This window comes from Lemur catta, unplaced genomic scaffold, assembly GCF_020740605.2.
Source record: "Lemur catta isolate mLemCat1 unplaced genomic scaffold, mLemCat1.pri scaffold_43_ctg1, whole genome shotgun sequence".
NCBI lineage: Eukaryota > Metazoa > Chordata > Mammalia > Primates > Lemuridae > Lemur > Lemur catta.
The window spans coordinates 761,161-770,698 of NW_025423850.1; the positions used below are offsets into that span (position 1 = coordinate 761,161).

The following is a 9,538-nucleotide window of genomic DNA, read 5'->3' on the forward strand; positions in this document are numbered from 1 at the left end:
GGGGGGACAGTGAGGAAGAAGGGGTGATGGTGGCTCAGGGTGGGGGAGGGTGTGGCCTGCTGTGAGCAAGGTCCCCAGGGAAGGCCACTTCGGGATCCAAGTGGCTCAAGTTGTCTTCTTGGTATCAGGTTTGCGAAGAGACCCCCTGTCCATGGACATCTTCATGTGACTTGTCCACAGCCGCGTGACAGTGGAGGCCCAGGGCAGCCTCCGGATCACAGAGGGAGCGCGCCCAGCCCAGCCAGAGGTCCAGGGACCCGCAGGAGAGGTCTGGGGACAGCTCAGCAGAGTGACGCATCCTTCGCCCTCCGCTGCCCGCGGGAGGGGGCGGGCCGGAGTGTCGGGGGAGGCCAGGGAACTACTCGCTTTTCCACACGGTGGAAACATCACTGCCGGACTGGCAGCGCATCACCTGCAAGGTCACTCCGACGGCTGGGTGGCGGGTGGCGGTGGTTTTCCAGCCTTTTCCTTCGGGCCTGATCCACAACCCGGTTCCGGAGGCTCTGGTGGGGCCGGGGTCGGTCAGGGACACATCGGCAAAGCTCCACTTGCGGTGGGTCCACGTGCTGGACAAGGACACCGTCAGCCCCAAGAGACGTGCTTGCCGCTGCGGGGGTGGGGACACCAGGCAGCGCGTGAGTGGGCTCCGAGGACAGGGACGGGGACGGGGACGGGGGCGGCGCGACCCGCGGCGGGGGCGCGTGCAGAGCGGCCTGCGCCCTCGGGGACGCTCACTGCTTGGCCGAGTCGCTCGGGTTCACGGGCACGCACCTGCGCTGCTTCACCTTCTGGAGTTTTCTGAGTCGGAAGGACGGGTCCAGGCCGGGGCACTCAGCTCCGCGAGGACGGAGGTGACGCGCTGGGCCTGGCAGAAGGCGCAGGACGGGAAGGACTCCTCCTCCTCCTCCTCCTCCTCCTCCACGTGCCGCCGGATGTTAGGAGTCGCCCTGGCCCGGCAGAGGGGGGGAGGACGGCGGCTGCCCCAGCCCTGCTCGCCACCGCCTGCCGCAGTGGCTGCGTCCTGCACCAGTCACTCTTGAGGTACTTGCTCTCGGTGACCACCAGGGCCTCCTGGCTGGAGGCCAGCACCTCCTGATCCGGTGCTGCCATCGCTCCGAGTTGTCGCTGCTGCCGTCCTTGGAAGGCGAGGGGATGGCGCCCGCAGGCCGGTTCTCCCGGGCTCCCGCCACCCTCGCCAGCACGGCCACCAGGAACAAGGACAGGAGAAGCCTCCGAACATCCTGCAACGAGAAGAATAGTCAGAGGGGTTGGTTGGGATGGACGATGGAGTGCGCGATCCGCGGTTTTCCTTTTAGTGCTGTAGAGTTGTTTTATTTCCAGAAGAGACAGGCGGGACGGGGCTGACTACTGGTTGCCCAGCGGCAGGTGGAGGCGAGAAGTGACTAAATAGTACATTTGTGTACTGCTGTTGATGGCACCCAGATAATGCCCCAAGACAAGGAGAGGGACAAAATGGTCAGCAAGTAATTTATAATACAGTTAGGAAACACACACATGTTGAACAATCACAGAATTGCAAAGCAAATGCTGTCAAGAGATAGCTCGAGCCAGTTTGCAGAAGTACCAATAATAGTTAATAACCAACATTTACTGTGTTTTAGTATGTTCTAGGTGATAGATATTTCATTTGATCCTAAAAACAGCCTGAAGTGGGAGGTGGTATTATTATCCTTACTCTATAATGAAGGAAACTGAGGCCCACAGAGGTTGAGTTATTTGCCCAAGGTCACACGACCACTGAGCAATGGCCCAGGATTTAAAGCCAGGCATCTACCTCCGGAGCCATCAAAATTAACCACTAGACATGGATATGATTAGAAAATTTAATAAGTAAAAAGTAGAAGGAAGGTGGGTGTGGTTCGCAAGTTTCTTAAAGACGAGTATTCAAGCTAGAAATGGACACAGACTAGGAAAATTGTTGCGTCTCTGCTTAGCATGACTTATAAGTAATATATAACATTTAGCACGGGACATCTGCACACAGATATTCAAATCATTCAAATGAGTCATAAATTAGATTCTCATAGTGAAAACCAATTCGTGGTAGTGAACAGAGACATTTTCCAGGTTGCATTAAAACTGTCTGATGCCAATGCAAAGCTTGCTTACAGGAATGTATTATATTTTCAGTCTTTGTGTTAGGACACTATCACACAAGTTCAACGGGGATGGGAATCGCAGAGCAATGAGTCTTACTCTGTCTGAAATGTGTCTTGTAGGAGGCAAACCGAAGTCTGACTAAAGGGAAAGATGGACTTGAAAGTTTAATTCCCACTTTCAATGTTTGTAGTTTCTTGAGTGGCCTCAAGGCACACTAGCAGTTACCCAGCAACAGAGATGACAACTGTCTCGTCTCACAGCTGTAGCTCCCGACACAGCTGTTGTCATCAGCATCGTCTTCATGTTTATTCACTCCCTCTCTGCGTATTTACCACTTACAGAGCTGAATAAACTCCCGTTCCTTTTACATACACCCCCTAAAGTGGACATGCAACAATAATCTCCCTATATGTCACTATATAGTTATAATAGTGAATATTAGTTATAATATTATATTAATCAGCCCAAAGTATAGAGAATGACTAAAATTTAATATTAAGCATGTTGAATTCCTCAAATTGTTAATAAATGTCATAAATTTATCCATGCTAATGTTAGTAGCACATATTTATTAGTTCTCAAAGCACATCAGACACTGATAGCTTCCCTTCTTGTATGAACCTATTTAATTATCAGAGTTCTATGAAGTAGGTACTACTGTTTTCTGCATTTTATGGATGAGGACTGGTTATGTGATCTTGGCAATGAGAGATTGCCAAGATCATATAACCAGTAGTATGTAAAATACTTAAATCCAGGCATCCTGGCTGTGAAATCTGAGCTGCGGGTGAGCACCGCTGCCTCTTGGCTAAAAACAGCAGCAATGGCCTAGGTTCGCACAGTCGTGGTCCTGCCAGCAACAACATCTGAATCGCCTGCGGTGCTTTAGAATGCAGACTCCAGGGTCCACCCCAAAGCATTCTGAATCAGTAGGTTGGGTGAGATCTGAGATCCGTATTTTTAAGAATTGTCTCAGGTAACTTTGATGAACACCAGTGACCCCAAATGACAGTGAGGGTGCAAAGCAAAAGCATTGGGTCTGCCTGGAGAGGGAACAGGAAGAGCATAGAAAGTGACAACTAAGCGGGTCCCTTAAAATCCTAATGGGATTCCTTAGGATGATGACACTGGCGAAAGCACGGGAGTTAGGTCACAGAGATGACAACGGGCAGTTGAGAGCAGAGAGCGGGGACAAAAAGAAAGTTTTTTTTCTCTCTCTCTTTTTTTTTTTTTAAAACAGTTTGTCCAACACAATTATTGCACTTTTAAGGCCTAGTTTTTAGAAGGCTCTTCTCATTCCTCCTTAGTTCCACACACGAGGTGTCATATGAAAATGGCCACGCTTCCAGCTGGCTCGTGGCAAGTGTCGAGTATTGGACACGCTCAGCTTACACAGCTTATTATATTTGTGGAATGACTTGTGATCTCAGTAGCCTCTTAAAAAGAAAGTATTTTGGTTCCATTTTAATGATTTCCAAAATTATTAACATCCTGGGTAAACACAACCAAGAGTTTGCGAGTCCCAGCCAGGAAAGATTGACAGAGTCAGCCGGGTCCTCAAATCCTGGTTCCAGGAACAGCTTCCCACGCGGGGTGGACGGGCTCAGAAATGCGTGCGGCCACTCAGCAGGTCCGCCTCGTCGTCAGAGAGAACGTGCTCAGACTCATTTGGGACCAAAGCTCCTATAGTCAACAGTAGTAGATGCGGCGGTTTAACAACATGCGTCCTTTGAACGCTTTCAAACTTTTCAAAGCATCACCTTTAAAAGTTGTGTCTCCCAGGAACCTAAGAAGAAAAGTAAACCTCCAATTTTCAGGAAAGGGAAGAGAGGCTGCTGAAATCTAGATGACTGGGACCACCTCAGGCTCTTCTATCCTTTCCTGTGTCTCCTTTCTTTCCTCCTTCACACCCAGCAGCAGTAACGTGGCATCTCAGTGTCCAAACAGGCAAACAGGCCAGAGGCGTTCTGCCCTGGTGTCTATGAGGCTGCAGCCTCTTTTCTTCAGGGCGTTAAAGCAATGAAGCCAACGGCTCCTCCTCTGCCGGCCCTTGGTGGCGTAGGGTTCCTGGGGGAGAGAACAAATGTGCATGCCTCTGTCTCCAGTTCACCAACTGTCCCTGTGTGCATACATCACCGGGCCCCTCCAGGACCTGAATTTAGTACTTTAGCATCCTGCTCTGTCCTGAATCACTTTGCTACTCAGAAAAATGGTTGGCGTACAATTAACTTTTCAAGAATGTTGTGACAACTGCCAGGAACGACAGCATGAGGATACTTCATTTTACTCTCACATCTTGTAGTTGGCTTCTAGCAGAAGAAACTCATAAATAAATGCTGTTGGTTTTATGAACCATCCTTCTGGCCTGGCGATGTTGTCACTTGGCAAGGGGTGTCAGGACTGTGAATGCTGATGGCCTGAGCAGACTGGGTGGGCCAAAGCTGGTGGTGCAGAGAGAGAGGCGGTGGAAGTGTTTTTCTCTTCAGTGAATGCCCTTGGGCCTGGCCGTGGTAGATACCAGAACAGGGGCTGCAGAGGCCAAAGCAGTCGAGTATCTAGGCAGCTAAAGCATCCCAGGGCCCTTCTATCAGCCCTTCTTAGAAGTGTCAAGACCTGAAGAGGGTTCTGCCAACAGGAGCTTGAGCAATACAGTTTCCTGATTTCTAGGAAAGGCTACAGCAGTGCTGAGTCATCCTTCCTGACAGGTGAACGCAAGTGACCAAAGGCCAAGGGTACAGCTAAGCTGATGAGCTCCCTCCCAGGGTGACCTTACTGAGTTGTAGAAGTCAGGTCAAGGCAGTACGGGGCTATGCAGGAATGGGGATCGGGATGGGGCTGAGACATTTTCTGTGACCTAAGAATTCCCGGGCATCCTTGGAAGGTTGAAGGGAGGCTCCCAGGGCTGAATATTGATAGGCACACCTGGCATAAACTTACTGTCACCACCAAAGTGAAGAAAGACTCAAACAGAAACCTCCAAAGCAAAATCCCCAACAATGTTAAACTTCAGAGATTATTTTTACGAGTTCTAATACTGCCACAGCCTCCGCTACTAAAGATACTGCATTGATGATTTGGGTTCTTAGACTGGGACAGTAATGGTCTGTCTGCCCAAATAAGTCTCTAGAAAAAGATCCGGATGTTCCCTGGCCCCAGCATCACCCTTGTAGCCTAAGATGGCTTGTCTGCTGAAACCACTTACCTCTAGAAACCGTAAACTGAGGCAAACCATGGCCCATGGATCAAACCCAACCTGAGGTCTGTTTTTGTAAATAAAGCTGTATTGGAACATAGCCACACCCCTTCATTTATGTTTTGTCCAAGGCTGCCTTGTCTCAAAAGCAGAGTGGGTGAGTAGTGGAGACAGTGACCTAACACCTGCAGTCTAAAATATGGACTTTCTGTCCATTTACAGAAAACCAGTGCCAAGTCCTGCTCCAGACTTTTTCTATCTGATTTAGTCATCACCTTCCCTTTACTGCTGGGCTCTTTTGCCAGAACAGGAGCTTTCAATTTTAACATGTATAACTATGAAATATTTCAAATGTAGAGCAAGACAGAGAATATGACACACCCTATGTACTCAACAGCAAGATGAAAACAGTGTTGATAGTTCTCATTTTTATTTTGCAATCTTTCAATTTTGCAAAAAAATAATATAGAGACTGTTAAAATATCATTCTGTTCTCATCGCTTCTCATACCCTCCGTGACATGACCAGCATCCTAAAGTCAGTCTATATCATCCCTGTTGATGTTTTCAGTGTGTACGTTTTGTGTATGACAGTCTGTTTGTATGTGTGTAATTCATTTTTTCCTAAACAGTACCACACTCTTCTTTTGCAACTTTTCTTTTCTTTTTTTTTTTTTTTGAGACAGAGTGTCACTCTGTTGCCCGGGCTAGAGTGAGTGCCGTGGCGTCAGCCTAGCTCACAGCAACCTCAAACTCCTGGGCTTAAGCGATCCTACTGCCTCAGCCTCCCGAGTTGCTGGGACTACAGGCATGTGCCATCATGCCCGGCTAATTTTTTTCTCTATATATATTTTTAGCTGTCCATATAGTTTCTTTCTATTTTTTTAGTAGAGACGGGGTCTCGCTCTTGCTCAGGCTGGTCTCGAACTCCTGAGCTCACACAATCCGCCCGCCTCGGCCTCCCAAGTGCTAGGATTACAGGCTTGAGCCAGCATGCCCGGCCCTTTTGCAACTTTTCTATCCAAAAAGAATGTGTTTGAGATCATCTGCACATGGATATTTGTAGGAGTCTCTACTCTCCACTGCTGAATATGAAACACAGTCAATCCATTCATCTTCCTGAGGAACAGTTGGGTTCCTTCTACTTTTTCACTATTGCTAATAGGCCTGCACTGAATATTTCTGTATGTGTTTATTTATGTCCATCTGTTAAGAGTTATTCTAGAGGAAACACCAAGAAGTGGAAATGCCGGGTCATAGGATCTGTATCACTTGAGCTTGACTAAGTTTTGCCAAGTTGCTTTCCGAGTGCTTGTACCAGCCTCCTCTGCCCTGGGTAACACGTGAGTCCCTGCTACAGCACATACCTCTAACACTCGGTGTTACCAGATTTATTACTCTTTGCCTACCTGAAACATTTGAAATGGCATCTTATGATTATTTTAATTCGCGACTCTCTGATTACATGGGGTTGTATATTAAGCTCAAATGCAGCCATCTTGTGACTGAAAAAGAATGATTGCAACTTATTCTGAATGAGAAAAATTAAAATATTAGGAAAGGAAAAATAAGAAGTTCTAACAGTAAATCTGAACTGTCATAAAAAGAATAGGAAGTGGCTCACAATTTCAAAGCAGAGAGATCAGGGGATCCCAAATGACTCAGAAGTTTGAAATCCAAATGGATTCATTGACTTTTCCAAGTGGCATTTTCTGAATGGAACATTGACTATCATTTTGTTCCAGGAGAAGCTTCATTTCATCTGGAAAAATTATATTATTATTATTTTTTTAAAGAATGTTTTCCATTTCCAAAGAAGAAATGATATTATCATTATTTACTTTGACTCTGGATAGCCAGTGTATCATTAGGGAATTTATAATCGAAGTTCTAAGTCTTTGAAGGAATGGTTGGGTTAAGTTCAAGATAGGAAATGTAACACTGTGGCAAGATTGTGGCAAAGCCTTAAATTAAATAAGGAAATGGATGGGAAAGGTCTTTGAAAGCTGTGGGTTTACCCACATATAGGTTGTTTCTCTCTAGGTAAAATCCACTGGGGAATTGGAGGGAGAACATGGTTTCTGGGCCCTGAGCTGGCCATGCCGTGACCCTATGTGACTCACTCCCAGGCTTCTCCGGGTTCCCCCATGTAAAATGGTGTTAATGGCACTTGCCACCCGCTGTCTTGTGTTGCTGTCATGAGGAATGTGGCACTGAAATCAAGTCATAATCCAAGAACTCTCTGAGCAAAAAGAACCATGAGTTTTATTTGAAGGGAAGGAAGAAATTATGAGCCACCCATTAAAGATTTTATAGCCGCTGACATTGTTCTCTGCAGCCATTAGGCAGCACCTAACTTTTTTTCAAATAAAGATTTTAGACTGTTGCCCAAGTCACCAATGATACTGCAGGGATTCTGCACTCTCCAGTCCCCTTCCTCCACCTTTCTAGAACAGCACTGTGTGTTCAAGGAAAGCTATGATAGCAGGCTTCCCCTTTCCTGGGAGCAGAGAATAGATTTTCTGTCTATGTATATATAATAGACAAAATAAATTAGTGAGGCCTGTCTAAATGATTTGTGCAAAATCAAAAACATTCTGCCCATGTACTCCATCAATTTTTCCTGTTCACTCTTACTTCCGGCTACTTCATTATTCTCATTGTGTGACAGTTCATAGGCATGGTGGCAAAGCCCATAATAAAGTCTGACAAAACTGTGCACTGTCATCCCTTTGTTCTTCCTCTAGAATTCAAGAGAAAATATCTTTTTCCTCTTTCAATCTCAGTCTTTCAACCTCTTTTCTTGATTTTTCTTTCTCTGTTCTCCTCTTAAAGATGAATCTTCCTCAAGGATTTCTCATAACCCTGTCTTCTCATTGCTGGTATTTCTACCAAGAATTCTATTCATGCCTATGACTTCACCTACCAGCACTCTGCTCATGACTCCCAGACCCTATACTCAACTGCCTAGCAAACATTCCCCAAATGTCCTGCAGGCACCCCAAATTCTGTATGTTCCAAATCTCACCATAATTTCCCACACATCTGCTCCTCCTCTGATGGATCCTGTCTCAATGAAGAGTACAACATTTATCCTTTCACCTAAGCCAGAGAGCTGAGAGTTCAGGCAGACTCTGTTAATTTACTACCTGAGAGTCAATATCCCATTTTTCCTTTCCAACAGAACCACAATTTTGTCCAGGTATTGAGTTTCAAGTTCTTCATAGACTTTTCTACACACAATGCAGTTGAAAGTTGGTTGGTCCAACCCAATTGATCATCCTACTCTTCTTGTAAGTGATTGATTCAGGCATGGGCAATAATGCAACTGTGATGTAAGATCCAGTCTCCTGGGAAAGGGTTTTATTCCCCGACAAGAAGAGACACACCAGGAGAAATGGCTGTTCTGGTTTTGATTGTGTTTATGCAAGGATTGTGTTTATGCAAGGATTGGATGACTGAGGCTATGGCAGCCTCCATAAGGGTGGGCACATGGGATGAAAGTCAAATCTTTGCAGGGTAGACCCCAAATGGAAAGCAACTGGGTTCTTGAGTATGTTTTTAAGCCATTGAACTAAGCATTCCTGGAACTGCTTACCCTTGGACTTCATGTTTGTGAGTTAAACTCATTAGTATTTAAAGCACTTTTGTTGAGTTACTGGAGAGTATCCTAGCTTATCTTCTAACATATTAAATCCATCAACAAGACCTCATTGTCTTCCCTGCCTCATTTTTTTTTTTTTTTTGGAGACAGAGTCTCCCTCTGTCACCTGGGCTAGAGTGGTGGTGTCGTCATAGCTCACAGCAACCTCAAAATACTGGGCTGAAGTGATCCTCCTGCCTCAGCCTCCAGAGTAGCTGGAACTACAGGCACACACCACCATACCTGGCTAATTTTTTTCTATTTTTTTTTTTTTTTTGTAGTATAGACAGGGTCTCACTCTTGCTCAGGCTGGTCTCGAACTCCTGACCCCCAGTGATCCTCTTGCCTCAGCCTCTCAGAGTGCTAGGATTACAGGCATGAGCCACCACATCTGACCCCTGCCTGAAATGTTTCTCTGACCACTGTTAGTCATTTAGGTTTCATTCCAATGTTGTTTCCTTTGTGAAACCTGCATGTTTCCTCTGCCCCTCACTTTTGCCATCGACATACCTGACTGCCTTGCTGTAGCCAGTGGACGCCGTGTAGCCACTGGGAGCCATGTAGCTCCATGTAGCTCCACAT

General features: G+C 46.3%; 1 pseudogene; it reads right to left on the reverse strand.

Moving 5' to 3' along the window:
- Nucleotides 1-731: 731 nt before the first annotated feature.
- Nucleotides 732-9,538, reverse strand: LOC123629779 (annotated as a pseudogene).